The 24,855-nt window shown below is 43.8% G+C and overlaps 1 long non-coding RNA gene across 1 annotated transcript; it reads right to left on the bottom strand.

The window, feature by feature from the left end:
* Window positions 1–1,740: 1,740 nt before the first annotated feature.
* LOC126514835 (uncharacterized) lies at window positions 1,741–24,148 on the bottom strand. The gene is made up of 4 exons (XR_007595681.1): window positions 23,990–24,148; window positions 11,395–11,526; window positions 5,385–5,879; window positions 1,741–2,224 (listed from the first exon to the last, which is right to left on the bottom strand). It is a non-coding gene; the product is annotated as an uncharacterized lncRNA (long non-coding RNA).
* Between the last annotated feature and the right edge of the window lie 707 nt (window positions 24,149–24,855).

A 24,855-nucleotide genomic window follows, 5' to 3' on the forward strand; every position in this document is an offset into this window, starting at 1 on the left:
GGAATCCAGACTGTAGGCATTAAGAATGAGGGATACAAACTCAAACTCCATTTTTTTTGTTATCCACCCTACTTCTTCCCTCTGTTCTCTCCTCCTTGACTTCTTCCTTCTCTCTTCTTTCCCCTCCTTCCCTCTTTTACATGTCACTGGCCTAGTCCCATTAAGTTGTGCTATATATGTAAGAGGAGGTATCTTGCCCACTTGCTGAATGATGGCACTGGTCTCTTAGCTGCACTAGTTTTGCTATGTTCAGTCTCTTATGAAATCCACCCCAGACTTGGAAATAAGTATGCCAGGCTATTGCATATTCTGTTATGTGGTGCTGGGTTTCCTATTGATTGACCTAGATCACAGCTTTGAAAGGACAGAAAATAACAGTTTTTTTTTAAGGGGGGGGACAGAAACCCATTTTAATGAAGTAAGAAGACAGTTCCACATTTAAAGGTGCAACCCAGTTAGACAACGGGCAGTCTTGTGTCTAACACAGAAATCCAGTACACTGACTTGTTTCTACAGAGCTTCTAAAATGCTCTTTAATTTGTTTGTATACATATTATGTATGCAAATGTGTGTGCACCTGAGTGCCCGCACATAGTGTCCAGAGATCTATGCCAGCATCTGCCTCTATAATTTCTCACCCTTTTTAAAAGGCAGGGTCTCTCACTGAACCTGGAACTCCCTGATTCAGTTAGACTGGCTGCTCCTCAAGCTCTCAGGATCCTCTTGTCTGTACCACTTTAGCTCTGAGGCAAAAGGGAGGTACCACAACACTCAGCTTCTTGCATAGGTGCTTGGGGTCTTTACTTTGGTTCTCAAGATAGCAGAGCAAACTCTTCACGGATGGAACTACCTTCTTGCCCCTAACTGGTTCTTTTAGATAAGTCAGCATCTTAGTAATTCTCTCACACACCACCAAGACACACACTCATTTTATGTTCACCAAAGTTTTAGAATTAAATCCAAACAGTGTGACATTTTGTTCATTTATCAAGGGACACCACTTTATGTTTACTAAGTTTAGTGGCATTAATGTATTCAACTGCATTCAATAGTATTGATAGGCTAGCTCTGTAAGAGAGCTCTGTACATGTCTGACACCCAGTGTATGCCCAACAAATGTCTCCTGCTGTTATATGAGGGGAAGATATCAGAAAGGTAGGCCAGTTCAACATGATATGCTCACGGCTGGTGCATGAACAAGATTTAAACCATCTGTTACTATCTTGGGCTGGAGGATGGAGATAGGAAGGAAGTGTCATGGGAACACAGATAAGGAAGCCAAAATAAAGTCCCTGAACTTTAAACTGTATATCAATCTATATTGCTGTCAAGAAAAAGCCAAACAACAACTAGTTTTGATTATTAAAGCAGGATTATGAAATCCAGTGTATAAAAACACATGGAGGTTCTTGGGAACAAACTAATATTGGACTATGTTTGAAGCCAAAATAATCAGAAAAATTACGCAATCAATACTTTGCAAACTCCTATTATACATTTTAAAAATGAACCTCTCCAATGGGCTTTGAAAAGCAGTTTTCATTATTCATGAGAGATTGATGGAGACCCAGAACTTGCCAGCTATGGTGAGCTCTGGTAAGAGGTCCATCAGTATGCTTAAAACACACAACTCCAGTCAAGTATCAAAGTAACTGAGTCAACATGCCTAAGGAGGGATGAAAGCAGGAGGGCAGAAATGTAGAGGGTGTGCTTGTGTGTGTGCTTGTGTGTGTGTGTGTGTGTGTGCACGCGCATGTGTGCGTGTGTGTGCGCTCGTGCGTAGTGAACTGTAACAGGTTAATACTGGATTGAATATACTTTGGGTTTTGATCAGTGTCAATAGGTCGTTGTATGGGATAAGGGACTAGAGATCCACACTGGGTCAGAACTTTGGTTAATTTTATTGTAGAAGTGATGTACTGTTGGCATCCAGTGTTCTGACCTTCAGAACCATGCCATTCTTACCATTATTACTGAGGAAGAATGAGCTGCACCATCATCCCAGAGGCCCAGTGCCAGCCATGTACAAAGGCAAACCTCCTCATTTTCTTAAATGACGGTGGGTTTTCACTCCTAGGAACAAAATCTACTAATAGTACTTTCTGGTACTGTGGAAGCTAGACCACAGAGGGAGGTTTCGAGGTTAGATCCAGCTTGAATGGAGAGTTCCATTTTTCAGAGTGTGCAGTGTCTTTAGCAATAGTGGCTGACCTTCATTCAACCTCTGAGAGACAAAAAGGGAGATATCAATAGTCTATATTGTTTTGGGGATCACTTGTACTATGCTGAGAGATAAAGGAGTTTTCTTATGCTTGGCACTGGGGTTTTGTTAGTCTATGGTTCTCGTGGGGAGCGGTGACTGCCAAAGTGGTATATGGTACCCTCATTTATGTGCCATTGAGCAATACACTGAATGCTGTATATTGTTACCTAATATGTCCAGGTTCTGAGAGACTACTTTAGCTCTTCCAATTACTTGATCCATTTTAAAGCCATGAGTTAATATATACTTACATATATTACGCTTAATTTTTGGTAAATATAAACTAATATTATTTCTTGAGTCTTTATCAAACAATCTTGGTGCTGTTGTCCATTGTTGGAGGGGGCGTACATACCTCGGGGGCACTGGAGGGAGGAAAGGGGAGAAGAAAAGTGTTGTGTTGTAATCCTATTTTAATTAGAAATGTATTTTAAAAACCCACTAACAAGTACAAAATTTCCAAAAGGCAAGTTGGCTTTGCAGGTCAGAGCCTCTAAAACCAGCCACACCAGTTGACTATTTTACCCCCTTCTTTTCCATTTAATTTAACAAAAACAAAGAGTCAGAATTGCACACATTGGTTTTGTTAAAAAGCAATTATTCTTGGACATGTGTTTTATAATAGTTTTTTTTCAAAAGAAGTAATTTCAATGGTCAATACTAGGAAACTTGGTCAATCTGAGACAATTAGTGACAATGGCACACACTGTTATGTTATTCACACTTTATGTGCAGCAAAGCACTCGTTAGCGACTTGCTTGGTGCCATGTATTTCTTGTGTCCATTTTCCTGATTTTATATGATGGGCATTTATTGATGTTTTGACCACAGAGGTGCCATGAAGTTTACCTTTTTATTCCTCTTTTCTGCAATGAAATTTCCTAACTGTATCTTTAGAATGAACAGGGTAATAGTGAGGATGGAATAAAAGTCCTGTACTTTTAAGGAACTCAGCATCCTCATTTGCAAGCGATTGGCACCACGCTGAATGAAGCTGAATGAAGGGGGAATACTTTGTGTGGTTATCCCATAGGTCTGGACTCTGACAGCAGCACTTTATCACTTCAAATATAACTTCATTCATTTTGCAGCCAGGAGTTTAATTTCCAGAAAGGAGTTAAAATTCCCCTCTTTCCCCCTCCTTTCAATTCCAACCTAATAATAATGAGGCTTTAATTTGCGTGAGTCTGACAACTCACTGGGTGGGTGGTGGAAATTGCTGTATTCTCAAAGTCTGTCCAGATTTCTCATTTCCTAGAGTTATATAGTCTTTCCAGTGTGGAGAGTTAGTATAACGGCTTTTACCCAATATCAAAGAACAGGGTTAGAGTTTTTCAGTTTTCCAGGGCAGACTGATGGAACGAGGCTAGAGAGTTGAAGGGGCAAGAGAGTGATCTTAAAATAGATTATGGAAACCCTTGTGGGTGAGAAGAAAGTGAGCACAAGATGAAGGTGTTGGACAGGAACAAACTGTGGGTCCAGTAAATTGGAGATACCCACTGGTCTAAAGGATTGCAGCAGAAGAAATGGTTTGGTAAGTGGGGAGATGGCCGCCCAAGGGTAGGAAGGTCAGGAGAGAGGTTTCAGGATGGAACAGAATTGATCAATAAGGCCCAAGGTGTCGCTAAGGATAATATTGATGGGTCAGAACTACAGATAACCTATGTGGATGATGACGTCATGAAGACAGATGGCAAGAGAAGGAATGAGAAAAGATGCATGGGACCTTAAGTGAGGGAGGGTTCTCAGCCTGGGGTGTGTCTAACGGCAGGACTTTAATGGGCATGTTGATTATTTTGAACAGAAATTAGGCCCTAGGAAGGAGAAATTACATGGGAATTTAGTGGCCAAGGAGAACATTGTATCACCAAACACACAGGTTAGATACACATCCAACTATTGCTAGGGACCCAACTAGAAACGTGATGAATTTTCTCCCAGGCTTTCCCACTCTGAAAGTGTGTTCACAGTGTGGTTCCCAGGCCGGTTCCATTTTCTGGGTTCTAAATCCTTCTGTGGACAGGGTCCACCACCATGTGGCTTGTCTAAATACCAAGTGCCTTTATAAAGGACTCATTTGGTGAGTTTAGGGAACTTTTAGGCTACTGGTTTTCTTATGAACCTGAAAAGAATCTCTATGGAAATTTGTGTCCTCAGAACCTCGGATGGCTGCAGTCACTGAGTGCAACTCGATTCCCTAAATGGACATCTATGCTCTACCAAAATATTCTTTCTCTAGAACTTTTGTTTGTTATCTTTTATTACTGGGGCTATGTATCCATCAGTCAGGCACCCTGCTCTGACCAGAATACTCTTTATACATTATGAGTCTTGCAAAACATATACTCTTGTTAATGGGAAACAGACCTTCTTAGGATACAACCTAAATCCCAGAGGCAAGCCAACAAGCTATGTATTTGTAGAATTGGGCACCTCTATTGTCCCCAAATACTTCTCAAATGCTTTTTATTCATTAGTTTAGGGAGAACATTTTCTCCTTAATTCTAAGTATAGGCTGGGGCCTTGGTAACAACGACAGCAAATCAGCTCCCATGCACCAGGAGCCTGCACATCTTCCTGTTAGTAGACTGTGACTTTAAATGACCTGCTGTTTCATGCCAGGTCAATCCCCAGCATTATTTCTATTGTAAACAGTTGTACAAATGTTCTGGATTTGGGAGGAAACACCTTTCCTACATGGCCCGGTCATATGATGATAGGCAATCAGGATAACTATGACCTCACTGTAATTACACGTTAGTCAAGTAGGAACTCACAGCCGTGTCTATGGTGGCCTTTCCAGGCAAGCACTTTTGTACAAACTACTTTGGAGAAGCTTCAAGTTGCCCAGTAATAAACTTACCTGCTGCTTCATGGTGCTCATCAAGAGGGCTATCTACCAACACCACCATCTCATAGCGAGAAAAAAGCATCAGGGAGTTTGAATGAAAAGATGTGAGTAGAATACAGGCTTTGAAAGGTCCTTTGTGTGGAGCCTTGAGAGATCCTCCCATCATTCCTAGCTTCAGAGATTTCATCAGTATAATCTAGTCCTGACATCCCCTTCCCAGGCCCACAGTATGAACCACAGAAATGCCCTTACACTTCACACAAATCTTACCTGGTACGCAGCATGTTTTAGAGATTTCAGCTGGTGTTTCTGAAGTCAGGTAAAGAAGTTGCAGAGTTGGTTGGTAATTTGGAATCACCATTTCTCTTTAGATGCAATGTTGTGGCATTTTAAAACAAAGGCTGACATTGCTCATTCAGTGATTTTCATGTCTCTGTGACACCCCAGACATTGAGGGGTTTTGTTTGTTTGTTTGTTTTTCTAGTTAAGAAAGCAAAGCAATGCTGTTTCTAACTGGGTCTGGGCATCTGGAAACAACAGCGACATCAGCCTTGTGCAAAAGAGAGCATTCTTAGGAAATTAGCAAGCAAGTAAACACTCTTTCCCTTTTATTCCTGACATTAACAAAATCAACCCCCACAAAGGGCACAAAAGACTTCCAGGTCCATTACCTTTTTTAGAATTAAGTCCTCCAGTCTCCAAAGGGTACAAAGACCATGGTTTGGTATCGACCTTCATGTAGACCTTCTATTTAGGACCATCAACCTGAAACCAAAGGTATCTATGTTTTAAATTAATCTTCTACAGACTCATTTAAGAATATTATTGTTGGCCTACTTTATGGATGTTTATCATTTTCATTACAATTCTCTATTTCCCCTTATGAATTTTCAACATGATCTCTATGCAATATCTGTAAGACTCATCTGCCAGCTCTGAATATTGGTGTTTATGTCATCTGGAGTGGGTGGTTAGATGAAGGACTAAGAAACACTCTTGCATCCTCAGTAATGCCACCAAAGAACTCTCAAAGAAACAGAATCACTAGGCCCGTGGCACCCAAAGGCAAGTCCTCGTTCGAGCACAGGCAAAATACAACACAAGGCTAACAGACCGCAGCGTTCACCTGAACTGAGCGGTTCGGTCCTGTTTACCTTGCACACTGCTGGTGTTATTGAGAAGTACTGTGCACACTTTTGGGTGTGTTGCTTCAGCTCGGTGCTGCCCCATCAGAATCCTCATCCTTACCATGGGTCTACCACCGTGACTCTTTGCCTAGGAGCCTACTTCTCATGTATTGCTGGAAGCCAATATAGAAAGGATCCGAAAGAGCCTCCAGGTTAGATGGAGGTGGCGGTGGGCTGGTGAGAGCAGTTGTCAGTTTTCTAGAATGTCAGAAAAATGCGATGTGAAAGCACTCCAGATCCCATTCTGGGATTGGTTTCCACCCAAAATCGTCCCAGGCGAGATACTGCTAGGTGATTGCACAGACAGATGGTACACCAAAATTCTGTTATTCATAAAATATCACCTTGAATAAATGTTTCTGTTGTAGGCATTTTGATTTACGGCTTGGTCACTGGTCTGATAGGTAGCAAGGCATACAGATATTTAGCTAGGATATTAAATATTTCTTTACACCTCCCTTCTTGTTCTGCTATTCCTCTGTGGACTGTTTTTGTCTTTATCACACAAAGCAGGCACATAAACTCAAGAAGGCGCTCAAACAAACATCTCTGGCCTCTTATCCTCCGAGTAAGGATATCCTTATGTCTCTACAGGCCACTTTTGCAGGGGAATTTTGAATTGTGGAGCCTTGGGATCTCCAGTTTGGTACGGTGGAAACCGATGCTCAGTCTGGAGAAACACATTCTGAACACTTGTGCATTTTCTCTGCATTTCAAGTCTCAGAGAGCTGCTGACGGGCCCATGGGAATGCGCTATCCCCACTATTTCCATTTAGAGCCTCCATTTCTAAACTTCCACCAAATATTCTTTCCCTTTTGCTCCTCAGTTGTGCAGACCTAGTCAGTTTAGCCTCGCTTAATTTGAACGTTCACAGTCCAGGAGAGATCAGAGCATACTCTCTGTCATTTCATAGTTCCACCAAATACATGAATGAACCAGGGCTTTCACATTCTGCAGTTAGTAGCAGACATTCAAATAACGTATTATTGTCTTGCTTATTTCCATGCTACTCCTTAAAGTTAATATTTTCCTAATTTCCTATTCAGTCTATCATTCAAAAATTTTGAATCAGTTTTAGTACACGATATTTTAGGTTTGTCAACAAGATTTTGTTTACCATTTCTTCTGCTTGTAACATTGATTAGGAGAGTCCCCTTGGGGAGCCCTGACACTCAGGATTGAGTTCAATGGTATTTATAGCATCAGATTGAACTGATTGCCCTTTTCTTCTGGTTTTCTACACTGACTGTATAGAATAAGGTCAATGGCCAAAATTTTTGGCTTAGGGTGTTTACCCCACCCCCAGAATGTGATGGTCTTTGAGATTTAAGCGTATGGGACACAGGCGGATGCAGCCAGGATGATCTCAGTTTGGGATAATGTCTATATGGTGTCCAAGTTTCTCAGAAATCGTCCAGGCAAAGCCCTCTCTGCTCCAGATCTCTGCAGACGCGTGTCAAGTACTGTGAATGCCTGCTCTGATCAATGTCATGCTCGGCATGCAGGAAACGTGGATGCTTTCAGGACAATACAAAACCCTTAGCAAACTGTCAACAGGTAAAATTACAGACGCGCTATCGGCTTGTTTCTGAAAAGGCTGTGCAGGCATTCGAGCTTCGTAGATAGCGTAGTCTGCGAGAGAAAGTTCCCGTCTTCACTGCAGCAGAGGAGGGCCAGGTTTGGAGAGTGAGCAAGAGGACAGTGAAGGGGAAGAGGATCCAGTGGGTCAGACATCGTGTCTCTTTCTCTGGAACTCACTAGGTTAGGCTGGGAGGCAGTCCAGGCTTGTGCCAACACAGTCAGAGAAAGAATTAAAGCTCAACTCCTACGGATGTGAGAATAGATACTGAACTCCTCGGACAATTTTGCTTCGCCCTGGGTGCCATCTGGAGGAAGTCATTAATCTCAAGTGCCATGGAGCTGTTTGTGCCATCCTCTCGTAGAATGTTACCCCAATTCCACGGCATGGCATTGGAGGACTTTTAAAACATAGTTGCTGTTTTAGTTAGGGTTGCTATGGCTGTGATGAGACACTGTGATCAAAAGCAACAAGGGGAGGAAAGGGTTAATTCATCTTACTTCTCCTTGTTACCGTTCACCAGCAAAGGAAGTTAAGGCAGGGATTCCAACAGGGCAGGAACCTGGAGGTAGGAGCTGATGGAGAAGTCATGAAGGAGTGCTGCTTACTGGCTTGCTCAGCCTGTTTTCTCAGAGAAACCAGGACCACTAGCCTAGGGGTGACCCCACCTACAATGACCTGAACCCTCCCATACCAATTGCTAATTTAAAAGTCCTACACTACACTTGCCTATGTTCTGATCTTAGGCAATTTTTTAATGTTGGTTCCTTTTCTTTTTTTAATTGATTTTTATTGAGCTCTGCATTTTTCTCTGCTTCCCTCCCTGCCTCTCCCCTCCCCTTCAATCCTCTCCCAAGGTCCCCATGCTTCCAATTTACTCAGGAGATCTTGTCTTTTTCTACTTCCCATGTAGATTAGATCCATGTATGTCTCTCTTAGGGTCCTCATTGTTGTCTAGGTTTTCTGGGATTGTGATTTGTGGGCTGGTTTTCTTTGCTTTATGATTAAAAACAACTTATGAGTGAGTACATATGATAATTGACTTTCTGGATCTGGGTTACCTCACTCAAAGTGGTGTTTTCCAGCTCCATCCATTTGTGAGCTTAGGCAATTTCTTAGTTGAGGTTCCCTCCCCACAGAAGACCATCTTGTATCGAGTTGACATAAAACTAGCCAATGCAGGTGCAGTCTGGGTAACAGTTTAGATGGTAAGGTTCTTGCCTCATAAGCTCAAGACCCAGGCTCAGTTCTGAGATTCCATGTATCAAAAGCCTGGCAAGGCGACATGTGGTTGTCATAGCACCACTGAGGATGTGGAAATGGGCAGAATGCTGGGAAGACAGTTTAGTTTGTTTGGTAAGTTCCAAGCCGGTGAGAGGCCCTGCCTCAATATATATATTATTTCCAAGATGAACAAGGAGAATTGTCCTCTAGCTTATGAGTTTGTATAGGGTAGGAGAGAGTTCTATTCATTATTTACTTCTATATCATCCCAAGTCTCTCTCTCTCTCTCTCTCTCTCTCTCTCTCTCTCTCTCTCTCTCTCTCTCTCACACACACACACACACACACACACACACACCTGCACACATTTAGACATAACCTTCTTGACTTAAGAGTTGTTTCAGCATGGCTATCTGGTGGTTCTAAGTCATCTTGCTTGTTGATCTGTTGTTATTTTTAGTGCCTGATTATCTATCTATCTATCTATCTATCTATCTATCTATCTATCTATCTATCTATAGATATAGTCAGCTCATCTACCAGAATTATTCATCCTAAAATATCAGACTCATTGTTCATACTTGGTATCCTCCACATGATCTCTTACCTTTGTATCAAGGACTTGGCCTAGGATTTTCTGCAGGCTGTTCATGGAGATATTCTCCCTTGTAAGCTATTTCAAGCTCTGAGTTTCTTATCTGGCACTTAGCCATTCAGATCACTGTATGGGGTAAGACAGGAATAGGGAATAGAGGAGAATGTTCACACACTCCTGGTGGCCTTCCTCTATGCCAAGGCCTGGCTGAGATCAGTTATGGGTATAAATATGACAAAGACCATTTCCTAGCTTATACCAGCTCCTAACTTAGTTATGAAGAGCTGCCTATAGAAATTAATATTCCTGCCGTGCGGTGGTGGCGCACGCCTTTAATCCCAGCACTTGGGAGGCAGAGGCAGGCGGATCTCTGTGAGTTCGAGACCAGCCTGGCCTACAAGAGCTAGTTCCAGGACAGGCTCCAAAACCACAGAGAAACCCTGTCTCGAAAAAGCAAAACAAACAAACAAACAAAGAAATAAATATTCCTAGTGCTGTGAGAAAATCCCATGTAGAGAAAAAGAGGGACACAGGGTGTGTGTCCAGCTGTGTTAGCATCACGGGGATGGGTGTGGTTGGCTAGCTATGGCATTGCAGACCAAGCGAGTGTGAAAATGTTTTTGGTGTCTTTTGGATGGAAAACTTCAATATTTGGAGTCCATGATGCCAAGGTCCACCAGGCTACCCTAGAATCTCATTACAAACTCAGAGAAGGGAATTTCCCAGTGTCTGCTGTAGTGGAAACTAAAGGCACACTACTGCCAGCAGGACACGCTGTCGTGGACCTGACTGAAATGAGAAGAAATGGCTCCCGATATGACCTTTCTTCTATGCCGAGTTGTCCTTTAGGCTTGGATATTTTGGCTCAGAAGCAAACTTGACAAGTGAAAGGATCGATCTAGAACCCCAGAAGACAGTTTCTTCCCCCAAACATTTATTCCACGTGTGAGGAGATGTCTACGCTGTAGTCAGGAGTCTAGCCCTCTGCGATGACACAGGGGATGGTTTGGGCATGCGATATGGTAGATGCTTGGCACCCACCAGCTGATGGTGGAGTTGGATTATTTGACGACAGAGTAGCGAAGGACAAGGGAGATGGATGAAGCCGCGGTGGTGAGCCTGTTTCCCACCCTATCTAGAGGGTGCTAAATGCCTGGCTCACCGAGAGGGTGTTTCGCCGGACACATTTTCCATGGTGACGTTAGTTCAATATCCCTGTGGGAAGCAGGCAGTGAGAAGAATGGAAAAGAACAATGTTTTCCAGCCGGCCCATTAGAGAATGGAAAACCTGACGTGGGTGAGCAAAGGTCTCTTTTCTCTAGGAAAGAGTTAGAGAGGTTATTGACTCCTGATGGCGTGGGGCTTTTATTAATATCAGAATACCAGAGTATTTAGGATTTGGAGTTGTCCATATCAATCTCCCTTAGCTACATGTGTGTGAGTTCATCTCAGGATCGTACTGTTAAGAAATAAAAGCCACGGGGAAACTCTCCCAGTATGATTCCATTCATATATGTATGTAGTTCATGGATACAGACTTGTACAACTGTCAATTGGGCAAGGAAATACATTTTAGGTGCTTCTCTTGTTGCTGAGAGAAAGCTACTTGAGGAGGTAAGGGTTTATGATGCTTCACAGTTTGAGGTAGAACTCGTCATGGCGGGAGGGGGAAGCAGCCAGTCCCATTGTACTCACAGTTAGGAAAGAGGGGCAATGGTGGCCGGGATGGTCAGTTAGAATTTTCCTTTTGTATACAGGTGTGTCTGGAGGCTCTTCTTCTAGTGAATCCAGATTCTGACACATCAACACCATCAGCCATCAGGAAATCTAAACACAAAGTGTGCATGTGTTTGAGTAGAGATTTTGAAGGAGAAAGGTTTGGAATGGCATGGGAACTCAAGTGGTAACTCCCTTCCCCCAATACAAAATTAAAAAAACAAATCCCATTTCGTTTTTCTTTTTCCTATTTTTTGCTACTTCTCCATTTCTTCTCTCACTCCCCCACTAGGACTGCTCTCTCTCTCTCTCTCTGCCCCTCCTCCTCACTTTTTCTCCCTCCCCCCCCTGCCCCTTTAGCACATTATTTTTTCCCTCACGTATTTGGATTTGCTTGTGTCCCTTCTGGTGTGCAGGCTAACTTGGTACCCCCAATCTTTCTTTTTAATGTTTTATATGTGTGCTATGCTGTAGCATGTACCGTGACATGCTCTGCTGGGTATGACTAAGAAAAGAAGACTCATGGTCATGCTGGCATAGGGCTCCCCGCTTTGCCAGTCAGCTTCTGTTGCCTTTCTCCAGAGCAGAATGTCTCACACACCTCGTGTCTCAAGTCACCGGCCACCTGCTTGTAGCTGATGTTTGTGTGTCTGTCTGTTCATGCACTGGAAGCGGTTAAGGTCAATATCTCTTCCAGTTACCTAGACTGTCACTGCCTAACACATGCCCTAGCAAGAAGGACGGTGTCAGTCAACAGCTGCCGAGTATATGAATATTGTTCTATGTATTCTGTCTTTCATCTTAGGAAAGGCATAAGGGTGAGATGAACCATCCTTTGCAAGAGAACCATCAAGCAAGCTGTAAATAGCAAATTTCCCTGATGCATGATGGCTTCCTTTGCGTTTTTACCACTCAGGTGGTTTTCACTCAGTTCATTTGGGTGATGGACAGTTTGCAGCAAATGTAGAGACTGTGACTCTGTTCTGTCACCTCCCTTTCGATGCATTGGAAGCAGTCATTGATCAAGTCCCTACCATCTACCCAGCTCAACATTCATCACTTCCAATCCTCAGAAGTCAGATGCGGTCACAGCCATTTGGTTGGTAGAACAATGGAGACTTAGAGGTTGCATTAACCTGCCCAAGGTAATCGACTATCAAATGGGATAGACAGAGCAGGGTTCAGTTCAAGGCGGCCTGAGTTGAGAATGCCCCCTCTACCTGTAATTCTTGCTTGGAACTGTTTTGTCATATGCAATTTTGCTATATTAAAGTTAAAACCTTCCTTTTAATTCCTTTTTAATTAAATGTAATTTAATTTAAGAATAGGAGAAAAAAATTAGAGCAGTGGTTACTTTTGGGTTGTGTGACTAATTCCTTCTGTCCTTTCCATAAAGTATGTGTTTATAAATGCAGCTATGATTCCCATTCATAGAAAGAATTTCAACAAAGCACAGATAGTGAAGGTCATGTGTTTTGGGAATGCTACGAAGAATGTATCCTGAAAGGTGTGTTTTGGAAAGATTCAAGGGAAGGAGATGACAATGATGATTAGACTCCAGCCCGAGGCAAGGAATATGGTGGGAACAGGTACATCAGAGGCAAAGACAAGGGCTCAGCTCTGAGTCAAGGTGAGATGGAGGGTTCAGAGTGTGTTCTTAGATTACTGGGAGCTAGGGATGTCTTTGGAGGAACAAAACCAGAACTGTGCTGTACAAAGGTTGTCTTTATGTTATACGTGCATATAAATGAGGCAAGGGGAAGGAATGAAAGGAACCCAAGGAAGCTGTGGCATCAGCCAGTTCTACTGGTGCTTGACACACCCTTGGCAGTCAAGCAGCCATGGGAGAATCAAGACACCACAGAAGCAAGGGGAGCTTGAGCATTTAGAGCCCATGGTGCTTGAAAGAATGGCTGATATATGAGTTTATTCTTGGCAACGCTTATAAAGTGGGCTGTGGGAAGAAGGTCAAGGGGTTAGGATCTGCACAAGGGGTCCACAAAAGTGATTATGAAGTCTGTTGTAAGAAGAAAGGGGGCTTACTAGAGGCTGTCTCAGGATAGAAGAGACTCAGCTGTACAGATGTGTGGGGGTTATGTGAAGGAAAGCATCACCAAGAATCCCGTGGGAACCCAACGGTCAAGTCTTATGACTCTGACTCTCAGTGCTACCTCAGGCATCCAGAGTGACAGTTGGCCTTTGTCATCTTGTTCCAAGTAAACACAGAGGCAGATGGTAACAGGGACAACACAGGGTTTAGAGTAATTGAGAGGAGGTTTGCATTTGCTAACCTTGTAAACTGGGAAGCGGCTCCTAACTATGTTGACACCCATTATCTGGTCAAGCAGCCTGGGTTAATGGTCAGCAAGGTGTATTCCGGGGTTCAACAGTACAGCCTTGTGTATGACTTTGTATAACTGATTGAACTTACTGTCTCAGTATCTTCATATGTACTACAGGACAGCAACCCCTTTGGAATTTCAGGGGTTAGTAAGAGAGGCCTGGGGATAGGGTTCAGACCATAAAATGCTTGCTGCCCAAGTAAGAGGACCTGAGTTCGATCCCCAGCATTCATGTAAATAAAAACTACACCGAGCAGCATACCTATGTAATCTCAGTGCTGGGGAGGCAGGGAAAGGAGGATTCCTGGGGCTTTATGACCAGCCAGTCTGGTTAAATCAGTGCTCTCCGAGTCCAACGAGACACCATCAGTCAAGAAATAAAATAGGTCCGATAAGATGGAACGCATCTTTTATGCCAACCCTTTGGAAGCAGAGGTAGGCAGGTCTCTGTGAGTTTGAAGTCAACCTGGTTGATATAGTGAGTTCCAGGCTACCTAAGGAGACATAGTGAGATTCTTTTTCTAAAGTGCAACAAAAGATATAAAATGATTGCGGAAAATACTTTATGTGCTTATGCGTGCGTGCGTGTGTGCATATGTGCACACACAGATATGGACACAAATGAATAGGAATCATAATAATAAAAACATAATGCTTAGGTTTCGACCAAAGGCCTGCCCCATGAAATGAAACCTATCCCTGGCACCATTAACAGGGCTGAGAACCCAGGGCTAGATATGTTGTAGGTCCTAGGGGAGAGCCTAACAGTATTATTCTGCTGACTGGACATGGCATCAAAACAACTCCTAGTGACTGAACTTTCTGTTATAGAATAGGAACCAGGAAGATGCATCTAAACCCCCTGACAATGCTTCACAATTGTGTTCCATTAGCCGCTCTCACATCACATAGTCAGAAAAGGAGTTTAAAAATGGTCCTCTTATGTTACGTCATTATAATTCCAGTAAAGTTGGATAGCTGCCAATCTCTTCTTAGTGTGGATTCTTTTATACCTAAAATCTCTGGTGAAAGAGTTGGTTCCCAAGCTGGAGAGATGGCTCAGTGGTTAAGAGCATGTACTGCTCTTCCGGAGGACCAGAGTCTGGTTCCTGGCACCACACTGGGTGGTTCACACTGTCTGCAACCTCAGCTCTAAAGGATCCAACAACCTCTCCTGGCCTCAAAGGCAACTGTACTTACATGCACAAACCCATTCACAGACATACGAACATAAACATAATTTAAAAAATAATCTTTAAAAATTTGGTTCCCAGTTGGATTCAAGAAGGCTGCAGAAACCCATTGGAACAGAATATGAAAAAGCATAGTTACCTTTCGGTAATAAAAATGTCATAATTTTAATATTTGTACCACACAAGAATGATGGCAGGGTTTTGTGGTGTTGTTGTTCTGTTTAGTTTTTGTTTGTTTCGAGACTGGGTTTCATGCACCCTAGGCTGGCCTTGAACTTTCCATGTAGCTAAAGATTTAAATTCTGATTCTTCTGCTACCAACTTCCGTGTGGTGAGGAAAGGTATGTGCCTCCATTTTAGTTAATTCTTGGGGCTGGAAAGCAGGGCCTCATGCAGACAGAGCAGAAACTCTGTCAACTGAGCTCCATTCCCAGCAGGATGGAAACTTCTCCATCTATTTTCTCAAGAGTAGTTGGAGCCCAGACCTGATCCCGCATAACCTTGCATATTTCCCTTTACTCCACAGGGCACTGTTCTGTTAATCACATCCCTTTAAAAATAAAACAGAAAGGCACTATTTAAACCTAGTTTTTCTTATTATATCTGAGGCTATTTCCCTATCAACTCATGTAGACATATCTAGGGATTTTTTTTCAGTTGCCTAGAATTGTGTTTTATAAACGTATCAACAATTTGTCGATAGGTGATCACGTAGCTTTTCTGTTCGTGTTAAATAGCTCCAGGTAACCATTGCTGGACCCAGGCAAGATTGCACTGTCTCAGGCAAAGGGTTTTCACTGTGGAATTACCACAATGAGCAGGTTGCTCAGCTTTGCCATAAATACAGCATGCAGCTTGAGGCTAAGCAATATATCATAGACAGTAAAGAGCATTTTGCATGCACGTTCCTGAAATAAAATCCCAGAAAGAACACATAATAACTTAGGTTTCAGCAGGTCATTTTTAGCGTGCTTTGAGGTGCTCTTCCAAGCCTGTATCCTACTCCGAGGGGTCGCACAGAACAAGCCCAGTCCCTTTTTATAGGACATCTTTGGTGACTCTCTGTGGTCTGGCTTGAGTTCCACCCTTGGGACCACATGCTTCTTGGGTTTACTTTTGTCTCAGTTTCTCTTGAACTGTGGCTAACCCAAAGGAAGCTCTGGAGCAGGAATATTACTCCCATCCCCAGAATATGATTGTTTGGGTAGAGTGGTCTAGGCTCGTGATAACTTTTCTGGCCGGCTATGCCCTGTGCCAACCGCTAATGCAGTCTATGAAAGAGCTGCGTCTCTGTCCTCAGTGTTATTAAAGGCTCCCTCTCTTTTGATTGTAAGTTGATTTTAGAAGTCATGCATACATATTCAATCTGATGTCCCCTTGTTAGAGTCTGAACATCCTGTGGAATTTTTCATTCTTTTTGTTAACCAAAATATGTATTTCCCTCCTAACTTTCTAGTCCCAAACAAGGCAGAATTGATTATGGCTCTTGTATGAGATCCCAGTGGCCTTTCTTTCTGAGGCTGATCTTAGGCTGCCTGTGGGAGTGGTGACCAGGCCACCCAGGCCTCACTCATATAATATCTGTTCACACCAGTTCCTGGAGAAATAAAAGCATCAGGTCGTTTTCTATAATTTTGCTTTATTTTTCCGTATCGTTTGCCCTCTTGGTGTGCAGTTCACTCGTTTCTTTAGTTTATCTGACTCAACAAACATACAAGCTTCATGAGGAAAAACATTAGCCATAATATTTCCTGCGGAGTCCCTGGCATCTCCAATAGCATCTCCCTGTCTCTCTGTCCAGTAGCCTCCTTCCTTCTCCCTCCCCCACAGTAATCATTTACCAGTGAATAAACAAATTGCCTTCCAGAATCTCTGCCATACCCACTGTGCTTCCCCGACCTCCCTGAGGGGAAGAGGTTCTTTTGATTCAGTTCCATCATCTAAGGAAGAATATTCCTTTGCCCCAGCTACTCCTAATCAAGATAAAATCTGAAGATGTAATGAGCACACCCTAAAAAGTATCCCAGCAGCTCACTTTTCCATCCTCAGGAATTTCTCTTAGTTCGTTTTTTTTTTTTTTTTTTTTTTTTTTTTTTTTTTTTTTTTTTTTTTTTTTTTTTTTTTTTTTTGGTCTGGATGAGTCACTTTTAACAATTTATAGATAGACCTGAAAACCAGCAAGGAGATTCACCCTTTATAGAAAACTCAGCTCTTCCAGTGAAGTTCAGAATAGAGACAGATGCAGTTTGAGTTCCAGCTGTTTCATGTTGACTGTGGAATTAATTAGCTGTCACATAGTTTGTTCAAGCCCCAGTTTCCTCATCTATGAAGCGGGACATTAGTACTGATGTACTACGTGAATGGGAAGGTTTAATGACAGAATGTAGGCAAAGTCTGAATTGCTAAATTTTAGTTTCTGTCCCATCCTTCCCGACATATCCCAATGGAAAACCTACTCAAATCCTCTACAAACAATTCCTCATTTAATATAGAAGCAAACTTTGGTTCAAAAGAAAGGTCTAAATAAATTACCATATAGGATCAGATATGATATCATGGTAATCACTTTGGCAAAGCCAGGAAATATTCACTCAGATTCTTGCTATACCCTGAGTGAAAACACCCCAGAGAATTTCCCCACTATCATAAGGTGACTGGTTAAAAAAAAATTCGCATGATCTCATTGTGCCAAAAGGTTTCAGGAAAAAGAGATGTTCAGGTCTGAAATCAATGAGCCCCACATCAAAGAGAGGGAAGCGGGGCCAGGAGACTTCCCTCCCTGTGCTGGCACCGACCCTGCTGTCCACACCCTTGCAGGTGGTGTTCATTTCGTTTATTTGCCGGGTTCTGTATGCTGTATCCCTTCTTATCTCTAACATTGCAGGTGTCACCGAACTGGGATGGAAGCAAACAGCCTGTCCAACAGAGTGCTGGAACGATGGTTGGCGCACACACTGTGGCTACTCACATGTCACCCAGCCCCTCAGGAAGCAATAAAGAAATGAAGTAAGTCTGTTTCTACTGGATGTGGTGGAAATCAAGACATGGTGGACCAGGAATTATGAGCAGAACTGGAAGGCAGAGAGGGGATGGGCTTAGATGAAACCAAAAGCGCATTTTGAGAAGTGAATGAGAAAATTGCATGCATGGAATGAGCAGAGCGTCCGTAATATGGGAGCTGAGGGAGGCCTTGGCAGCTAAGGCAGGTAGGAGGACGGTAGAGAGGGAGCAGCAAGAGCCATACTGGCTGGGCAGCTCCCAGGCAAGAGTATCCTGTGGAGTTATTAGATTAGGGAGATGAGCCTGTGGTTCAGATCCTGGGCAATGCTGGGAGGAGAACATTGTATTCATTGTCCTTAAGAAAACAATGAGAGAGAAACAAGGTCAGGTGAGCCGCAGCGACTTCTGTACCACTTTCTACATCCTTTGAGCTGAGTGCTCAACAGAACACGGCAGCCCTGAGCCCTTTCTACTAGGCTCAGAGTCATCTCAGTTTGCCCAGAACTTGGAGATTCCAAAAGGTCAGGACTTTCAGTGCTTAAAGCCAGGGGTATTCTAGGGAGGAGGGAAAGGTAGTGACTCCATAACCAGCCTGTCTCCTGTTGTCTCATCTACCAGAGTAAGACTTTCTGGGCCTTCTATTCAGAGCTGCCTTGGTTAGTCTGTGGCCAGTGTTGACTCTGAGAGTTTTACGTCACTTAAGTGACACATCGTGCTGACCATAGAGTGATCAGTGATTTATTTTTGCCACCTCCACATGACAATACTTTAACACACAGTGAAGAAGATGCTCAAGCCTAATCCATAGGAATCCTGGTATCATATATACTTCACAAATCATTTACTTTCATGTGCCCACAGAGACCGGAAGAGAGCATCAGATTCCCCAAAACTGAAGCTGTAGATGGGTTTGAGCTGCTAAGTGGTTGATGGGAATCGAATCTGGGTCCTCAGGAAGAGCATGCAGTAATGAGTCATCTCTCTAGTCCCTAACAATTACTTATTAAAAAACCGCATTAAGGGATGGAGAGATGTACTGTTCTTGGTGGAAGACTGAGTTGGAGTCTCTTCACCTAAGTCAGGGAGCTCACAATTGCCTTTAACTCCAACTCCAGGGGATTATCCAAAACCTCTGGCCTCCAAGGGTACCTGAGCACACACATACTCATGCACACACACACACACACACACGCATGCACGCACACATTCACATACACTCTGTACCTTTAATAGAGAAAAACCTGCTTATTCAGAGAGCTCTTGAATGATGGGTACAGTTAAATTGACAGGTATGCATGGTCCTCGTTTTAGAGCATGCATTTATGCTAGGGGTGGTGAGACAGGTTCCACATAATGAAAAAGCAAACAACCATATCAAGGCTAAAGTAAATCAACTGGGGAATGAGCAGGGAGGGCTGACTGCTTGGATGGAAAGTCCCTAGGTGATGTTTTCCCCTTGGTGGGGAGGAAAGGATTTTCCAAGGAAGTGGCATTTAATTTGAAGTAAGCACAACAGAGAAGTTAGCCAAGCGGAGATGGGGCACGGAGCACAAGGGACAGGACATGCCTGCCAGCATGGGGCTAGTAGTCCACGAATAAACCAAATAAATAAAGCCAAGCAATGTGGGGTAGAGGGAGCATGGGTTGGAGTCAAATGTCGGGTGCACTCAAGCTCTCAGGGGGCTGAGGTGGGGGCTTTGGGGTGCTACATACTCTGTGGTCAGTGTGTGCGGAGACCAGATGAAGACGGGCCGAGAAGGGAATGCTGTGTGAAGGGTACAGAGTACCAGGGACGCCCACGAGCCACAAGGGCTAGATAAGGTATAGACCTGGGTCTCTTTCAGATCTTCCATAGGAACCTGTTTCTGGAGGTATCCAGCTTCAGACTTCTGGCCCCAGAGCGCCGAAAGAATCCCTTAAAACACTATTAATCCAGGTTTGTTGTTAAGTCGGCTATGGCAGACACAGGAGTCCAACAGAGAAGGGAAGAAGGAGTCAAGTCTTGACCTGTCAATGTTCAGACCTAGTACCATTTGCTGTGAAGAAGACTTGAGGAAGAGCATGGTCGAGGCAAAGGGGAAGAAATCCGTGTGAAGTGGAACAGGCCCAGCTTGCACACCCAGGTGGGGCAAGGGGAAGGGATCATAGACCAGCGACATCACTAAGGAGAGACTGACAGAGGGACTTGGGGCTCCTGCTTCCACCTTCTTTCCTACTTGGTGCTACAGATGCTGGGTTGGGTCCTCTCAGAACTCATGTGCTACACTGCCAGCGACATCTGAGCACTCAAAACTGTCATTTGAGTATGTAACCAGGCACCAAGTACCTTCACGAACCCTTTCCTGTCATCCCAGGACTTTCTTGCTTTCCATTCAAGAACCTTTACCATCTTACCAGAAGGGATCACCTTATTGGAATATGGTATTTATAAACACGTCAAGGTATCTTAGGGTAACACATCTTTCAGACTGAGGAATCTATTGGCAAACTTTTTGAATCATTAAGGCATTCTTCTCTACGTGAGAACCTGGGTGCCGGGATAAAAATCAGGGAGATTCCCAATCTGCTCGGTTCTTCTGCATGAGTGGTTTGCAAATTGTCAAGTTTCAGACGCTAGCCCTAGGATGCGCTGACAGATTCTGTAGGTTTTGGTTTCTGTGGTTAGAAAGCATCTAGGAAGCCGTAAATAATCGCCTCGTGGGCATCCGCTTAAGCTGTTTTCAGGGCTTAAAAATCCTTCCTTACAGCCCTCCTTGTCCCACCCATCTGAGCCTCCCATGTTCCAGGATGCTGCTTTAGGATCTTGTTTTTTAGGGTTGGAGCAGTTAAGGGCATGGACTGAGCTTCCAGAGGACCTGAGTTCGGTTCCCAGCGCCGACATCTGGTGACTCACTACGAATTGCCTGTAATTTCAGCTGTGCGGACTCCAACTCCTCTTAGCTCTGCAGACAACTGCACTTATGTGAAACAAAGCCGCACAAGGCACACACACACACACACACACACACACATGATTAAAAATCTTTTTAAAAGATCCCCATTTCTGTATGCACCCTTCTTTTAAGTGGCATTCAGGGCAAGTATCACCTTCCTCCCACAGTTATTGCTAGAGCTCTCTGCACGTGGCCTACTCTGAGTACTGTAGTTTCCTGCATCTTGTTTCTGCATTCTGAGCATCCTGATCTATGCTCTCTTCCCTGCTACCTTTCGGTGAGCAGGACCACACACAGACATCACATGATCCATGCGGCAGATGGGTCCATGTGTGCAGAGAGACGAACAGAGTGTGCTCACACACTTGTGAGTCTGAGGTGGCTTTCTCTTCTCAAATACTTACTTTCACAATGAGCTGCAGGTACCCCAGAGATAAATCACTCTGGCAGCTGGGCCTTGTTTTCAGCCCAGCTGCTTGCTTTCTTCTTCTAAAGCCTCAGTTTTTCTTGATCCTTCTTTTTCTATTCTATGTGTATTTATTTATGTTTCTGAGATCAGGCCTCAGACTGGCAGCAAACTTGCTGTGGCTGAGCAGAAACTGGAACTTACCTTCCCGCCTCCGCCTCTTCTGTGCTGGGATTACAGGCACAACCCCCCCAACTTGAATCATGAGACCCTAGGGATCCACCCAGGATTTTGTGTACAGCAGGCAAACGCTGTACCAAGTGAGTTAGATGCCCAGCTAGAAATTTCCTGCTGTTCAGCCCGACCATCAAAATTCTACCTCTGCTTACAGCTGGGTTTTCCTGGATTGTAATCCAGTTGTGTCTAGGCCACAGTTCTCTGTCTTGTCCTGACTCTTCTGCTACCTTCACTAAAATGCTTTCAGCCTTAGTCTGTTCTCAATTACTATCCTTGCTATAGCTTGTTCTTGGATCAGTCTAGGCTTTTAAAAATACTTATTTTCATTTAAGTGTGTGTGTGTGTGTGTGTGTGTGTGTGTGTGTGTGTGTGTGTGAATGCATGCCATAAGTACGTATGTGTCCTTGCAGTCCATAAATGTAAATTGGATCTCCTGGAGCTTGACTGTGAGGTGGTTGAGGCTGCCTAATATGGGAACTAAGAACCAAATTTGGACCCTCGAGAAGAGCGGCGAGTGCACCTAACTGCCGAGCCATCTCCTCAATGTCATCTTGCCCCTGAGAACGGGACACCTCTTAGTCTATTGACAGAAATGGGTTATAAAGAAATAAAGAAAAAAGAAGAAAGTAATAAGGCAATGAAGTAGTAAAGAAAACCTAAATTCTAGAACTGTGGGGCCCTTTCTAGAGAGGCAGAAGTTTAGGAAATACATACATACCCATGACATACTGTTATGTTTCATGAGAACTTGGCTTTTGAGTATAGAGCAGGGGTCTGTGCTTTGCAGGTCATTTCCTGAAGCAGTTGGAGTTGGGGGAGGCTCCATCCAGAGTAAAGCATCGTGGGCCTCATGGTGTCATGGCAAACTACACACACACACACACACACACACACACACACACACACACACACAAATGTTCTCAAAGAGGTGAACAACTCTTTCCAAGTCAGGCAGGGGAATCAAGTGTGTCATGTTTCCAGTCCACTTTATAGAGCCGTGCGTGCCTCACGCAGAAAATTTCACTGTTAGAATTTAAAATACTTCACTACGACAACCACAGAGCATCAGAACTCTGCCGCCTTCAGAGAGACCTTTAATTCTCACCTTTCCCAAAGTGAGGGGCTCTGCCCTGATGGTGCTTAGGGACATTTCGGTGTGCTATCTAGACACAATGTCATTATTGATTCCTGTAGGAAGGAAACATCATTTTTCATATTCCAGCTTTTTGTTTGACTTGGGAAAGGTTGCCATTGGAGTCAAGATGTCTTTTTTTTTTAATTTTTCCTTCCACTGCTTACTCGTCATCTTTATCTGTACTTTTGCTTTTAGATGAAGCTGAAAGCAAGCATTGGGGGCAGGGGACAAAACTTTCTTTAGAACCCTCTCTATGAGGCATGCTTTAGAATCCCTCTGTTATCAGCTGTTTGGTTTTTTTTTACCCATGGTTAAATATTTACATGTGGCAAGGGATATTCACTTTTTGGTTAAGGAGATATAAGAATTGCTTTTGTACAATGTTTACATGACTAAAACTATAAGATAATAATAAATTAATCATTAATAACAGGCATTGGGAGCTACAGACTCTTGTCTCTGGAGATCCCAGGGTAAAAAGCAATTTGGTCCCCATTCCCTGAAAATTACAGGCAGATGAAGACAGTGAGGATGTGGGTGCTTTTCTTTTTCTCTCATCTCATCTTGATATGTATGGCTGGTCTTGAGCCACACGTATTTACCATTATAAGCACTTCCAAACCACTGGGAAGAGGATGGGATACCCACTCTAATGAGTTTGTCTCATTAAGCTTAGGTCTGTTCTGCCGAACTATATGGCCTTTGTGTAGCACCTTCCCACTCTTAGCTGAGGCTTCCCGGAATTATTTCCACCAAACGTGTGAATGACTTAATTCTCCCTCATGCTGATTAACTGCCAGAGAATGAAGGAGTCAGTGGGAAGCTCAGCAAGGCTGGGATACATCCAGGCGTGTCAGATTCAGGCCATGCCTGCAGCTGGCAGGCTGCACCCAAGCCTTCCTCCTTCTTTCCAGATAACAGGTCTCGTGACAGATACTGGCCAGAGTCTGTGCACCAAATGCTTCCGCAGCTTTTGTTGGACTACGGCTGCATGCCTCTTGAAAGCTTGCAGCCTGTGCAATTGGGAAGGGGAAGGGTTGCTCCAGGTGAGACAGGATTGGTCGGGTAGTCTCTAGGAACCTGCTAACCTTCCATTGTCTCTTTGGCTTTCACTTCTTCAAATCAAATGTGGGGGAAAAAAAGATACTGGGCTCTGGAGAACATCTGGGTAGCATATTGGCCAAAGGGATCTGTTTCTCTTTTCCTCTTACAGTACGGAAGCCATCCTCCGTTCCAGAGAAGATGATTAATGATCTCACACACAAGCCAAAAGACTATGAGTTTTTACGTTGCCCTCTTTCTCCCTCTCTCCCTCTCTTTATTCTTACCTGTAGACAGATAAAGTCTCCCTGTGCAGTTGGCTCAACACATTTAAAATTCCAGGAACCTCCCAGCCTGTGGATTGTGCTGATGGCTTTCCCTTTTGGTGCACAGAGGAATTTCTGAAACCCAAGAATCTGCCTTTGTCCTCCTCTTCGTTTCGCCCCTATTTCTGTTCAGCAAAGGCAAACCACAGACCAGACAGGAAGGCACGTTCACAAGTGTGTGGTGACCTGCCGGACTGGGTTGACTCATGATTGAGGTCAGGGTCACCTCCTGTGGCCACCTGCCTCCCGACACCACAAAGAGAAAAGATTTGGCTGTCAGTCCCCATTTCCACCCTTCCTGAGTTTGCCTAGAGCCTTTCGGTTTCCTCTTGAGTCTGATTCCACATCGAGATGTAGGATCTGGGGCCTTGGGGTTGTAGTCTCAGGACACCAGCAGGGCATCCTCTTTGCTTTGACACCATCTCCCTATTCCTGACTCCTACTTCCATATTATTTTTGATAATCTGACTGTCTCAGACGCCCCACCCCTATGGCGTGAATGTGTGTGTGTGTGTGTGTGTGTGTGTGTGTGTGTAAGTGCATTCTGAGGACAGGGGTCAACATCTGGCTTCTGATACCTTCTTTGATCACTTTCCACCTCCCCCCCTTTTTTTTTTGAGACAGGTTTTCCCAATGAGCCTGAATCTCACCTGTTGAATTAGACTTGAGGGCCATGGTCTCCAGGGATCTTTCTGACTTTGTCCTCCCCACCCCTGTTCCCCTTGCAGAGATTGCTGGTGTGCATTGCCACCACATCTGGCTATTTTACATAGGTACTGGGGTCTGAACTTAGGTCCTTATGCTTCTGAGGCAAACACTTAACTGAC

The sequence above is a fragment of the Alexandromys fortis genome, unplaced genomic scaffold (genome assembly GCF_014885135.2).
Source record: "Alexandromys fortis isolate MF-2015 unplaced genomic scaffold, M_Fortis_MF-2015_v1.1 scaffold_18, whole genome shotgun sequence".
Classification (NCBI taxonomy): Eukaryota; Metazoa; Chordata; class Mammalia; order Rodentia; family Cricetidae; genus Alexandromys; species Alexandromys fortis.